General features: G+C 30.2%; 1 protein-coding gene and 1 long non-coding RNA gene across 3 annotated transcripts in view; one reads left to right on the forward strand and one right to left on the reverse strand.

Annotated features, from left to right (window-relative positions):
- Positions 1 to 14,174, reverse strand: part of LOC122851596 (ephrin-B1) — a 509,511-nt gene that overhangs the window by 199,333 nt on the left and 296,004 nt on the right. The gene's annotated exons all lie outside the window — the stretch shown is intronic.
- LOC122851604 overlaps positions 12,933 to 14,174 on the forward strand; it is a 37,969-nt gene continuing 36,727 nt past the window's right edge. The window contains exon 1 of the long non-coding RNA XR_006373710.1: positions 12,933 to 13,040. This is a non-coding gene — a long non-coding RNA (uncharacterized LOC122851604). The remainder of the gene's footprint in view (positions 13,041 to 14,174) is intronic.

Genomic DNA, 14,174 nt, shown 5'->3' on the forward strand with positions numbered 1-14,174 from the left:
AAAAGGACCGGCTTTACCTTGCAAAAAGATTTACGTTTAAAGCTTACAGAGGGTCAAAAAAAAACGAAGGCAATGTAAGACTCAGGATACGCCCTGAACTCTTCAATATAGTCTTTTGAAAAATAAAAAATAAAAAAATGCAAAAAGTCATGTTTCTTTTGACTTGTTTCACCGAACAAAATCTTCAAACGATCAATATGTTTATAAGATGCACATTTTCATATGACAAATGTTTTTTTTTTTTTTTGCGTCTTCTTTCAAGTCAGTTAATGTCAATATTTTAGTTCAGACTATACATGATAAATGACACAAAAATAATAAATAAACAAAGAAACCAAAATAGATTTATATTTGCATTTTAATATATATATATGCAGTCTATTTTAATGGGTTCATATAATCTTTTGAGATCTTTGGTTTAATACATTGCATTTCAAATCATGAAAAAATAAAAAAATATTGTCGAGATGCTTGTGATGATTATAATTTTAACTAGAAGATATGACCTAGGATAGATGATCAAAGTGAAAGTAAACGAAGTCGTCATTTGTCCTGGTAGGTCAAAGGACACAACATGAATTGATCGAGCACAGTACATCATTTGGAATGAATTACGAATCGTTACAAGCAATATACAGATAGACATTCACTCACACCACCACCACCACTACCACTAGCACCACCCATGGGAACAACTTGACGAGGACATTTATTAAGCAATCGACTGGTTATAACATTGGTTGGTCTATGTGTTGTTGCAAGATCAGATACCATTTTGCTGGTCAGAACAAGATTAAAAAAATAAATAAAAATGTGAATTAAAATAAAAAAAAAAAAATGTCAGGTCTATATGAACACAATATTAGACCCCCTGGGTAGCGTTGGCCAACTGTGACATGCGTCAAGTTTGCATCCTGGTATAGACAAAGTGAAAGAGACAAACAAATATTGAATGAAAAGAAAAAAAAAAAAACCTTCATCTACAATCACAAAATTTTTCATTTTTATATTCTCATGGTTCTCAAGAATAATAATAATAATAATCAACTGAGGAAAAAAAACATCTCCTGCTGTTTTTATTTGATTTTGTTCTTCCGGATTTTTTTATGTATTTAATTTTTCATATATTATTGAATATAGATATTTTTTTTTCCTTTCTATACCAATATGTTAGGATTTTGGAAAACGTGACTGAGTGCTAAAGATTTAGAATTTTCAACTAAACTGTTCGTCAAATATTTGTAATTCACTCGAGATCTTTTGTCCCCTTCCAAGTTTCTCGGATCCTTACGAAAAAAAAAAAAAAAAATCCCTCATCTTTTTAGCACTTGAAGAGTCTCACTTCCGATGAATTCAAAAGCTCTCCCTATAACTGACGGTCAATTATTGGCAAACCTTAGAGCTAAAGACCCTTTTTCGCTTCCCTTTTTTATTTTCGGAGAAAATAAAAAAATAATAAGTGTATGTACTTGCAATAGTGGTGTACGTGACTTGAGCCGATCGGCTGAATGTTTGAAGCAAGAAATAAGATGCTTGTCGTATTCGGTACATATCTATATATGTAGATATCAGAAGAGAAAATAAAAAAATATCAAAAAGAAAAAAAAAAATGCCGGAATTTCAACGTTGTAACGATAACACGCTGTTCTCTATCAGGCTCTCTCGTTGAAAGGATCCCTCTCTGACTTTAGCTTTTAAGAGTGTACCTGGTTCGTCTTATCGAAAGGGTTATCGTTAACTTGGGTATGGATTTTTTTCTTTTTTCATTTTTTTTAATTTTAAAAACCCTCTCTTCTTCATCTTCTTCTTCGTCTTCTATATACTCGAGGTAGAGGTACACACATATACCGCAATAGAGTTCCATCGATGGTTAATGTCCCGGTCGAAGAAGATCTGGCCATCGGTTTTTCATATATACCGTTACAGTCAAAGCCTGAGCTCAGAATCTATACAGCTATCGTCTTTAATCCGAGAAAGAAAGGACACGAGAAAAAGTGAGACAGTTGATTGTATATACATATTTATATACATTACAAACGTCGAAGAAGAAGAAGAAGAAGATGAACATCATGTTATCATCATCAGTGTATATAACGACATTTCGCACGTGGACGCCAATGTGCTTGCGAGTTCACAGCGAAAAAGTCTACTTGCGACTATCTAGCAATAATCAACATGAAGAAAAAAAAACAAGCAAGTGAAAAAAAAAAAAAAAAAACTTGTGTGAGGATGAATAAATAATGAAAAAGAAAAAAACAAAAAAAAAAAAATTGTTTGAATATAAAGTCGACGGTGGTAGATGGTTCCACATGAAAATGTCGTGTGTTGGTTAGAAAAATATTGTTGGAGTTTACATACGTTATCTGATCACAAAATAAGGCTACCTTGAATGAGATGAATGCCTTCACATGTTTCTTGCACTTGTCTAGGCATATCCCTGCCCTGCTTTTCGTCTTATCACAACAAGTTTTGCCCTTTTCTGGGTGACTGGCCTTTCTGGATATATTTACTATACAGATTGTATAAATAGATTTTTTTATTTATTTATACATATAGTTCAGGTAGAAATTTTGAGTTGGTTCGATGTTGAATAAATTGAAGTTTAAATTGACGTCAACAATTTTACGGGTCAAATAATTTGATAGTAATTAGGTCGATGTGTTAATTAATTTTTTTACTTTATAAAAAATTACATCGTTGACTTTTTTAAAATGCTCTTTTATCGTTTTGCTTTTATAATTTTTTAATTTTCATTTTACAGAAATATTAATTTTTTATTTTTTGAATTACTGTTGCAGAATGCAGATGCGATATGAATTTCAATGGAACAAGTGGACGACGACATTGATTTAAAACTTTCGTCATCAATGACAATAGTGGTGAGTTTAGAAATTTTATTTAACAATTTAATTTTAATTTTTTCATTTGCATATCATTTTGTCAAATTTTCAAGTCATTTGAACTTTGCGTATTGTTCTTTCGTGTTTATATATATTTTTTTTTAAAAAGCATCAAAACAAGCATATATACGAGCAAAAAACCATGTGCAAGTCCATAATTTATTGCATTTTTGAAAATTCGTGTGCACCATCTATTAACCAGCCATCTCGTGCACTTATCTCGGTATATGCGATAAGGATATATATGCTGTTGCGGATACGGTTTAAACGCGCGATGGCCTCCTGTTATAAAAGAGTTCCTCGACCCTGGCCTACACGACCTTGAATTCCTTCAGCAGCCCAAAACGACCAGGTCTGCATTATCAAACTCAGGACACAATAAGAAAGAGTGAAAGAAACTAAAAATTTATAAATTATTATTAAAAGAATAAAAAATCATATAAATTGTAAAAACAAATTAATATATATATATAATTTAAAGAAATTGTCAAACTTGGAGAGTTTCTGGCTGGGTCTGCTGGGACGCAGTTGATCGATGAGTAGTACTAATTTAACGAGATATAAATAAAGTCTCATTTTGAAAAGATTCACGTCTTTTCAACGCATGAATATGCGGGTTTTCAGAGTGAAAAGTATATGTGTCTGCATGTGTATGTGTGTGTGATATGCCAAGATGCTCGTTTCAGAATGACAAGTTCATTTTATTAAGACGCGTTTGCAGACCGCATTATGGTCCTCGCGTGTTATTCGCGGTTGCCTGTGACCTGGTCTCCCTTGCTTCTTTTGGTCTCACTTATATATTATATTTTTTTTTTTCCTCCTCTCTCTATTCATGGACACGTACGTGTACGTATATATATACACACGTCCATTACCCAGGGTGAAGCGTGATCACGAGGGCGCGAGTATGCACTCGCAAACAGCCGAGATCTCGCTGATCCTACTTGTGCATATATATATAGTCAGTGAGGTTCATACAATATACACAAGAAAAAGCAAAAAAAAAAACAAAAAAATAAATTTAAAAAACAAAAAACGAACGCATATATACTGTACGCGCCGAGTGTGAACGGATATGTCGCTTTCTTTGATGCCTCCGTCTCTCTTGTCTTGTTTTTTTATTTTTTTCTATTTTTCAATGCTTCTTTATTACGCACATCTTCAAGACATTTCTGTCTTCACATCGTAATACAACGAATGACATTTATCCATCTATTCGTCTTTGTATATAAAGTGGATTGTAGTCTTATATTCATTTCTTCAATTTATTTTATATATATTTTTATCACTGAAAAATTTAATTATACTGATGCGTCATCCTTGGTTATTATTATATCTCACTTTAATAATCATTGTAGAGTGGTTAAGGCATTTTTAAATTCGATTGGTATGTTGTATAATTTATATATAGCCAGCAATCATCACCTAATTACAGCAAGTCTTCCTTGAGCATAATACAGCATTCCATTATTATACCAGTCAGCGGCTAATGTGGCCCAGATTACTGACCTACACTTCCAACAGTTGTAAAGTTGTCATAAGTAATAAAATATGAACAAACACATTCATTCATTATAAGAAAAAAAAAAAAAACATTAATCATTTAAAAGCAATAAACTGTCTAGGAAAATGACACCCAAGCATCACATAAAAAAGTTGATTGTCTGCTTTGCATATATAGTCAGTTATTGCCTACAAAAAACAACGATGAGCTTGTGTATATGCCAAAACATTGTCGTCATTTTACGAGGATATTCAACAACAAGGAATGTTTTCATTCCTCTTCAATTCTCTAGTCAGTCAACCACAACAATTTTCCATAAGCGTGAAATCTCAAGCATGAACAATATCCATGGGTTTTAATAGATATAATAATGACAAAGTGAAAAACCGGTTATTCAGCAATATGGCACGCTGATTTTTAATATATACATTATTGATGATAACAACTTATGGATAACCAAGTTTTTCACAATTATTGTTATTTCATTATTTGTAACAAACATTAATATAAAAATATATAAAATATTACGTGGATCAACGCATCTTTGGTATGCAAAATTTATCATCACATTTTTATATTCATATATGTAAATTGTTTATACAATTTTTCCCTTTTGCAATGTTAAAAATTCCGTGGAAAATAATTTCAAGTGTATATGAATTTAGGATAAAAATCAACCAAAAGATTTTGAATATGAAGAAAAAGCGCGTGCCAGTAATTTTTTTTCTTGGGCAGGTTTACTTAGCGGTCTTTCTTCTATTACAACGACTACTATGTACCGATCTAACACACAGTAAAAGAGATGAAGAAAAAAAATAGTTGGATAAATTGAATGTATAGAAAAAAAAAAAGATAGAGAAAAAGAAAGAGAAAGAGAAGTACAGTAAGATGAACACACAGCATTGGCCGTGACTCCTGCCAGAGATCTCTTCGACATCGATGGATCAACGACCCCAGTATACCACATTGCTTGAAATTACTATATACGTTACCAGGATTATCCCGTAGTTTACCGATTCTATGATTCATGTACTGTGCGGTGGGGTCATCCAGTACAGAAAATACTTGAATAAGAAAACAATAATATAAAAAATAAATAAAAAATAATAGAAACAAACACAGAACGTGACAAAAATGATAAAATAATAACAATATCCATGAATATAATTTTTCTACATGTCAAATCATTGTAAAAACATGTCATATTATTTGCTGATATATACAGCCATACATGAGAGTCATATATAAAATTACTGTGATAGTATATTCATTGAATAATCGTGGTATATCAGATGGATCGATATGACGTTGAGAGGTCAAAGGGCCCACTAACTCTTGGTAACAATATACGTGCAAGCTATATCTTCTCCAATTGTGTATCTCTTTTTTTTCTTTCGTCAACTGCATATTGGCTTAAAACATATCATTCAAACTGGACTTTGATGTTTACTGTCACACAGATACATCGTAAATGCATTAGTTCAACAGCTATATATACAATATATAATATACAAAACTAATAATAAAATGTTATTATCGATAAATTTTCATTCGTCAATATTGTAACATGAGTTTACCATTAAAATTGAATTGAAAATTAAATTCAAATATGATTGTAAAATAAATTTTTGATATGCAATTTAAATACAAATGATTATTATAATATATAAATAGGTCTTGATATAACTTCTTCAGTAGTCAAGTACGTAAAAATAAAAAAAAACTAAAAAAGAAGATATTTCAAAAGAGTTCCACAGGTGGTCTCATTTTCCAACGAGACTACTAAAGATTTGCACGTTTACTTTACTTTTCTATCCTGGGATCAATACATTTACCCCAGATGGTTTCACAACGGATCTTGAGACTATATTTTTTGTGTTTGATCTAGTCAACTGCCATGTGAATAAAGCAAGATTAAAATACACCTATATATGTATATAAGAATATATATTCTTATGGTTACAACATTTACACGTAGATATATCATAAGTTTATATAAAAGAAAAAGATCCAAGACTACTATCTAGGCAGTATATACAGACACTGACGAATCATTGCAATTAATAAAATGTTTCCCTGCTTATTGTCGTGTGGCTACTTGGTTATGCTACCCTTTTCACGGTGGCCAAACACATGGTTATAAATGTATATTTGTGTATAAATTTATATATGCATACAAAAGCTGTATGAGAGGTGAACCAACTCAGTCAGATTTACCAACCACAAGACTCGTTGTGGCTTATACTAGTAGCTCTATCAGAGAAGGATTTTGCGGATTCAAACAACAACAACAACAATAACAGCAACAGCAACAACACACAAACCAGTATAAACAGCCACACGAGTGGCTTTTCAATGGACACGTATTAATTGAGCCGGTTCGTAGGACTGGCATTAGTTGATGTCCTCGTGTCGAGTTTCTACTATAGCGATTGTTCCAAGCTCTGTAGCCCTCACTTGTGATTCTTTCATGAGCATCACAGAAACTGATAACATAAACTAAAAGAAAAAAATAAAACAAAAAAAAAAAAAAAAACCCTCAGACACACATGAATCTTCTAGTTTTATTCAACAATGATGTGGATATATTAAAAGCATGGAAATCCATTGCCTATTATCTTTAAACACATCATCATCCTCATACATGGAATGTTTCATATGCAAATTTAGGTCTGTATTAGTATATGGGTATTTATTGTGTTGTTGAAGTATATAAATAAACATGCTACTTCATTATTATCATCATCAGCAACATCAGCATCATCATATAAACCATTGGTTTGTCTCTATATACTTAATGCCATCATCCACAAATTTATTTTAAATTTGTATATTTATTCCAGGTTAAAATAACAATTGGTATATAATGTACAACTTGTGTTTTATTTTTTTTATTTTTTGTTGGCTTGTCCAACATCCGGATTCATCAGACTTTTAATATTCTAATGGATCTGCCACTCGACTGGCCTAAAAGCCCAGCTATATATATATATATTTTTCAAAAAGCAAAGATTAAAGTAACACAAAAAATTAGATAAAGAAAAAAAAAATAATAAAAATACAAAATAAGAAGCACAGACTGTGGGTTGTAGCTGTCTATACTCTTTGGTGAAAGTTGGCTGATGAAATTGAGACTCTGGTTATACTACAAGGATACATCTTATGGTAAAACAAGAGACCCAATAACAAAGGGGTCCACTCAATGAGATTCAAATAGTCAGGATAAAAAAAAATATATATTAAGGATTAAATTCAATGAGCAACTGAGAAAGTAATTTTGAATATATATTGATACATGAGTTTGCCCATGACTTGTCATTTACATTGGTATAAATCTTGTTGGTATTGAATAAACATGTGTAACACAACCATTAAAAATTTAAGGAATTAAAAAGGTGTTCATTCAAATGATGCCACATTAAATCATATAATTTTTATCATTCACATGAAATTCATGCTTTAACAAAAAGAAAAATAATCATGATAAAAATTTCAACGAATAAAACGCAGACTCTTTTGAAGAAGTTTGTATAAATACATATAGATAGATGTGATGTCTTGTGTAGATTTTCAAAGCAATACAACGAGTAGTAGTTTTGTGGCAAGCCAACCGAGAATACATATACAACCAACCAAAAAGACGAATGTAGATCAAAGATGTGATTTATTTTACGATCGTATGCACGCAAGTTTGGTTTATTTTATTTATTATTTTTTCTTTTGTCAGCTCAATATATATATTTTTATTTGTGATACAAGTAGAGCATTTTTTTTTTAGAATATAAATGAATAGAAAGTTAAAAAAATATATAAAAAAATTTTATCTTTTTATTGATTAATAGAATAAATGAATGAAATATTTTTGATTGTCGTGTGGTCATATTGACAAGTGCATGGCTTGAGTTGCATCAAGATGTGCATTATATGGCGCTGAAATAAACGTGACATGAAAGCCAAATTGAGTAACAGAGAAAATAAAAAAATATTTGACTTTTGAATTTGGAGATTGGCTCTTGCTAGCATCAGCAACATTCGAGTATGTATGTATAAATGAAGAAGCCTGAAAGACAGTAGCTTTGCAAACGTAACAACAGTTGATCTTTTAAACTGATCAGATTTTCATTGGTCATGATCTTAACTTCCGTAATGTATAAAATTGTCCTTGGTATTGGTATATATATCTTGTATTCGTATCATTATGTTTGATCATTTTAAAATGACCTCCTACATGGCAATGCTGATTGCATTTATATCTGTAAGATATTCTCATTCGAATATGGACAGTTGGGTGGGTTATATCAATGCCAAAGCGAGACATCGATCAAATCGCTTGCTAATTTTGAATAGGTGCTCGTTTAGGAATGAAGCATAACCAGAGGTCTTCCTCTCAGAGATTGGTTCGTTGTTTTCTTTTGTCCTGTATACATACAAATTCTGTCTGGCTTTTTTTTTTTTTTTTTTTTGTTCTTCCAAAATATAATATAATATTATATATTGCTGATAATCATTCGCCAAAAAAAAATTCTCTATATACTTGCTGAAACGAATTTTTGAGTTGAAGCAAATTTTGACCTTTTGGTGATTTTTTATCATTTAAAATGAAAAAGAAAATAAAACAAAAAAAGTTTTCTTTTTTTTTTTTCCATTTCAGTTGATACAGCTTGGTTGTCTGTATTGTCTGCGAACAGAGGTCAAATCGATTTCACCCAAAATTGAAGATAAAGTTTATGGGTTTGTAGGCAACCCCAGGTCAGGCGTAAGTCTTATACTTGTCGTGTCTTATTATTATTTTTTTCATTTATCTTTTTGTTACTGTCTCTGTCACAAGGCCAATGTCCGAAACTCTTCACACTTTTGATTGTATTGGTAAGCCTTTTTTTTTCGTTTGAGTAACACCGAGTATTTTTTTTTTTTATTTTTTATTTTCTTATTTATCATCTTCGTCTTGTGTCGCTCTGGTTGCGCGAAGCCAAAGCAAATCTTAAACCTTTTCTTAGTAGGCTGGCGCATTTCACACGTGTCAATCGAAGTAAAGATTTACCGTCACTGGTTTCTTGGGTGTACACACATTGGCTTGAAGCAACGTAACATATACTGGGTAACCCGTCTCCCCTTCGTAAATCAATCGGTCTGGTCACCTTCACAAGTCTTTTCGGACCAAACGTCGTACGAGAAACGATCGGAAACAATCTGTGGAAGCAAATCGGATCAACCAATTCAACGACTGTTATTTATTTATTTGATATTTTTTTTTTCATTCACTCGTTTAATGACGAGAACAGAAAACACAAGAAATAAATTTAACAAAAAAAAATAAATAAATAAAATAATGTTTGACTGCTGGTTTGTTTTGTGAGATGGTATACAGAAAGAAAATAAGAACAAAATGGGTGAGAGAAATATTATTATAGAACCAATGAATCATCGATTCTCAACTAGAGATATCGAACAACAACATACAATGTTATACAAAGAGCCAATTTTATCATAAAGAATAATAAAAGACGCCCTGCTATTTCTGATACTCTTTGACTTTTGACGGACATCCGAGAGTCATCTTGTGTGATGGAAAACGAGTATATAGCTGATATTCGATTCTCTCGCGCGCAAAGGCTCGTTAGCTGATCAACGCCCGTTGTCGACACTCGAACCTGCAAATTCCGTTAGGAATTTTCTTCACGTTCCCACAATATATACACAAGATACTATGAAACCCACCAAAGGATATGCCGGAAAAAAAAAACAATAATAAAAAAAAAAGAGAAAGAGCGAGAAAAGTGGACACAGAAAGTTGCCTGTACATAAAAGATCTTGGGTGTGTGATATGTTGGTCATTCTCATCAATGATGATGATGGTGGTGGTGGTTTTTTAAATTTATTTTATTTTTTTTTTCATTAAAATACTACTTGTTTAAATTCATTTATGTTTATCAACAATAATAATTTTTTACTTTTTAAATTTACAATTATTTTTCTATAATATAATATTTTTTTGAAATGAAAAACACATTCACTTTTAATTATTTTTCTTTGGATGATTATAATCTTTTATTTTTTGTTGCCGTTATCTTGGCAAAAATAACGGATGCTTTTGCCATGTAAAGAGAAAGACCGTCAACTAGCTAGTTGTCGTTGTCGCTGTCGTTGTCTTCATCGTATCCAATCAACATTGAAACTCTTCTACTCGGTTTTATCTATTCATGTGGGGCTTTACAAAGTGTTAATGAAACCTGGGCCTGGTTGCCTAGTTATATATATCGCGTCATGTATTTCTTTACTCTCAAGGGACACATATTAAAAAATAAAAAAAAGTTACTTTATACCTTGTTTTTCTATTTTTTTTTTTTTTTTGTGTTAATAAATTCAAGCATGTCTCATTTAGAAATGCATTGTTGGATATATTTAAATTTTCAAAATCACCTGTTATTAAATTATTTATTTTATATTTTTTTTAATGTTCTTTGTGAGTGAGCTGTATATTGATAGTTAATGAACAAGTTAAGAAAAAATAAATAAATGTATACAGGTATATATAATCCTCGCCTTGAAGGTGTATGCTAAATGTTCACACAAAAAACATACTTATACATGTATTTATGAATCTGTATAGAAAACTAAGAAGTTGTGTATGCTGGCGTATAAAAGTGCATAAAAGATTGCTATCCCAGTTTCATATAGGCCATCTTGGTGTATATTTTAGCGTTATCTTTAACATCCCCCAAGCACACTTTTCAAAAAATTCTAGGCCTCGTCATTTTTACCAAAATAATATGTCTTATGATAAAAAAAATATGAAAAAAAAAAAAAAAAAAGAAACCTTCATCATTGCTTTTTTGAATTTTTCCTATTTTTTTTTTTGATTATACTGTAGCTATATACTTGACTTTATAAACTGTATATAGTGAGTATGTATTTTAAAAGTAATTTGCCACTCACACCTCAGTTGGAATAAAAAAACAATTGTGTCATAAAGATGTTGCTTGCGATACGTTTTAAATTAAACTAAAAAAAAAAAGAAAAGCTTTTTGCTATTTTTTTTTTTGTTTGATCGAGTGAGTTGCTTTTGATATACATGTTAATAAACTCATGACATTAGACAGATGTCTTTTCTGGAACATTTAAAATTACTTAATGATAATAAGTGATTTACCATTATTTGTCTATAAATTATTTAATATTAATTATTATTGACATGCTAACCAGTGAGAGGAAAACAAGTATATACCATTAATTATTTTAAAAATCAATTTGACTGTAATTAAATGAAGACATTGTTGATACGGTTTTGAATATTTGACACGTAATATGTGATAAACATTTGAATCAAATGATTTGATTCGCTGTTGATGGGGAATTTTTCGACCAACCAGCGCGCGCTACGAAAAAAAAAAAACTATAATGTAACCAAAATATTATGTAAACGAGCCTTTAGTTTTTACTGCCCCCTGCGATACATAAAAAAAAAAAAACAAACCAACCGGCATAAATCCTCGTGATAGACGTAATAAATATTACTCCGACTTGAGATATTAATTGTTGTTAAATAATTTCAGTGAATATTATAAAGTGATATAAAAACTGTAGTGATTTTCGTGACGAATTTACTGATCTATTTATTATTACGTATCAATAATTTTTTAATACTAAAATCATTGTTTAAAAAAAAAACTTTTGTGATTTTTTTTAATGCTGGAAGTTTATTATTAAAATTTGTAATTAACAAATATTGGTGTTGTGTTTGTAAAATAATATTTGAAAACATTTAATTTAATGATTTTATCAAAATTCGGTGGAAAATTTTATATGCTCTAGGGCAAATTGTATGTGTTGGTTTTTGTTGATATTTTTTTTTTTTTTTTTTGGCCCTTTGGCGGCCATGATAATGAAAAAAACAATAGGCACCCAAAATAATAGCATGACTCACTTTTCGCCGCCATCTTGTGACAAATAGAGAGAGAGAAACAAGTGAAAAAACAACACTGCTCACAGTTGGACGCAAAAATATTGCTCCAAATTAATTGTCATACTTGATAACAATTAATTATCGTGACAATTATAAAGTTATAATAAAAATGTAGTGGTTTTCGCGACGAATCGATTGATTAAATTATTATCGGGAATTAATAGATTTTTTTTACGAAAATAATTGTTTAAAAATATTTTATTGTGTTGCCTCAATCAATCTTGCTGTCAACTTTTTTATTATTTATTTGTAAGAAATAGATTTAACATTCAAATTAATTATTATGAAAATAATATGCTTCAGGGTATCTTTGATGCAGTATTAATATAATTTTTGTTTTTTGTTTCAGGTATTTGGTTGTTATGTTTATGCACGAGTAATCGATATGTGTTGTGTAGATCCAAGGATTTAGTTGTTGACTTAGTCCAGTCAATTTACCAAGTGGTTCATTTGTCATCTCATATAGAATGCTATTTTGTGAGTAATCATGATAATAATAATATTTTTCTTTTATTAATAATTTTTTAATTTTTAGAAACGTGAAAATAAAAGGTTCCATAATGTCTTTATTGCTAATGGAGCATGTACAAGCAATGAATTTGGTGTGCAAATGCAAGGATTCAGTATCATTTGATTGACCAAGTGGTTCAAATGTCATCTCAACTTGTGTTTGGTAAGTAATCATGATAAAAATCTACTAATAATAACAAACAATTGATAATTTTTTATTTTAAAACTTTGAGTGTTAATATTAATGCAAGTTTTGTTTTTTTTTTTTAAATTAAATTTGTTTTAAACGTGAAATTTTATTCTTTACTTTACGACGATTACAATTAAGATAATATTTTATTTCCAACATTTTAATCTTGACCAAGTGTCTAGGAAAATTAATTTTCTTTCTCTAAAAATTATTGCTAAAAATTTAAAATATTGACTCGTGGTGAATTTATGCAAATTGTATTATATTGAAAGTGTGAGTTTATTTGCTTGCAAGGATTTCAATGTAGGCATTATACTTGACTGAGTCGATTAAATTGTTTTCATTTAACGAGAGAGGATTTCAGAAATACTCGAGTCGATAATTAATAGTCAGATTAATCGCTCGATAGAACATTCCATGAGAAATTGTTAAATACATATACACACACACACATATTTATATAGATACATTAGCTTACAGGTTCTTTTAGTTCTTGGTGTTTTTTATTTTTCAAATTCTATGATAATTTTTTGTAAATAAATTATTATTTTTATTATGTGCGTTTAATTTTTCTCGTGCTCAATGTCATAAAAATGTAGAAGGGTGGTTGTTTGACTATCAATGAATCTGCATGGTTTTGCGTTAAAAAACATATACGCGCTTGTCTGGTGCCAGCACATATCCAATGCGTTATGTGGCCAGCGGCGTTAATAACTCGCATGTTTTACTGTCTCAACTATGCCAACTTGAAGTGATATTTATTTATTTATTTTTTTATTTCTATTCAATGATAAAGATATACATGAATGCTTTAGCAAACATGTAAGGTCAAGATGAAAAGTATTTATTTAAAAAATAAAAAATTAAATATATATTTGGCTATTATAAAAATCATTGAATATGAAACTTGTTTTTGTAAAGAAATTCTTTTTTTTTTTTCTTTGTCAATCTGTGCGTGAATGATGATGTGGATTTTCTTGAAAATATATAAACATATAAATAAATAAAATAGTTACGACTATTTCTTATCTTGAAAAAATAAAGAGGGAATATATAATTGTGAATGAGTCCGATGACATATGTTGCATTCAAACAAGTAAAGTACCT

The sequence above is a fragment of the Aphidius gifuensis genome, linkage group LG3 (assembly GCF_014905175.1).
Source record: "Aphidius gifuensis isolate YNYX2018 linkage group LG3, ASM1490517v1, whole genome shotgun sequence".
NCBI classification, from domain to species: Eukaryota; Metazoa; Arthropoda; class Insecta; order Hymenoptera; family Braconidae; genus Aphidius; species Aphidius gifuensis.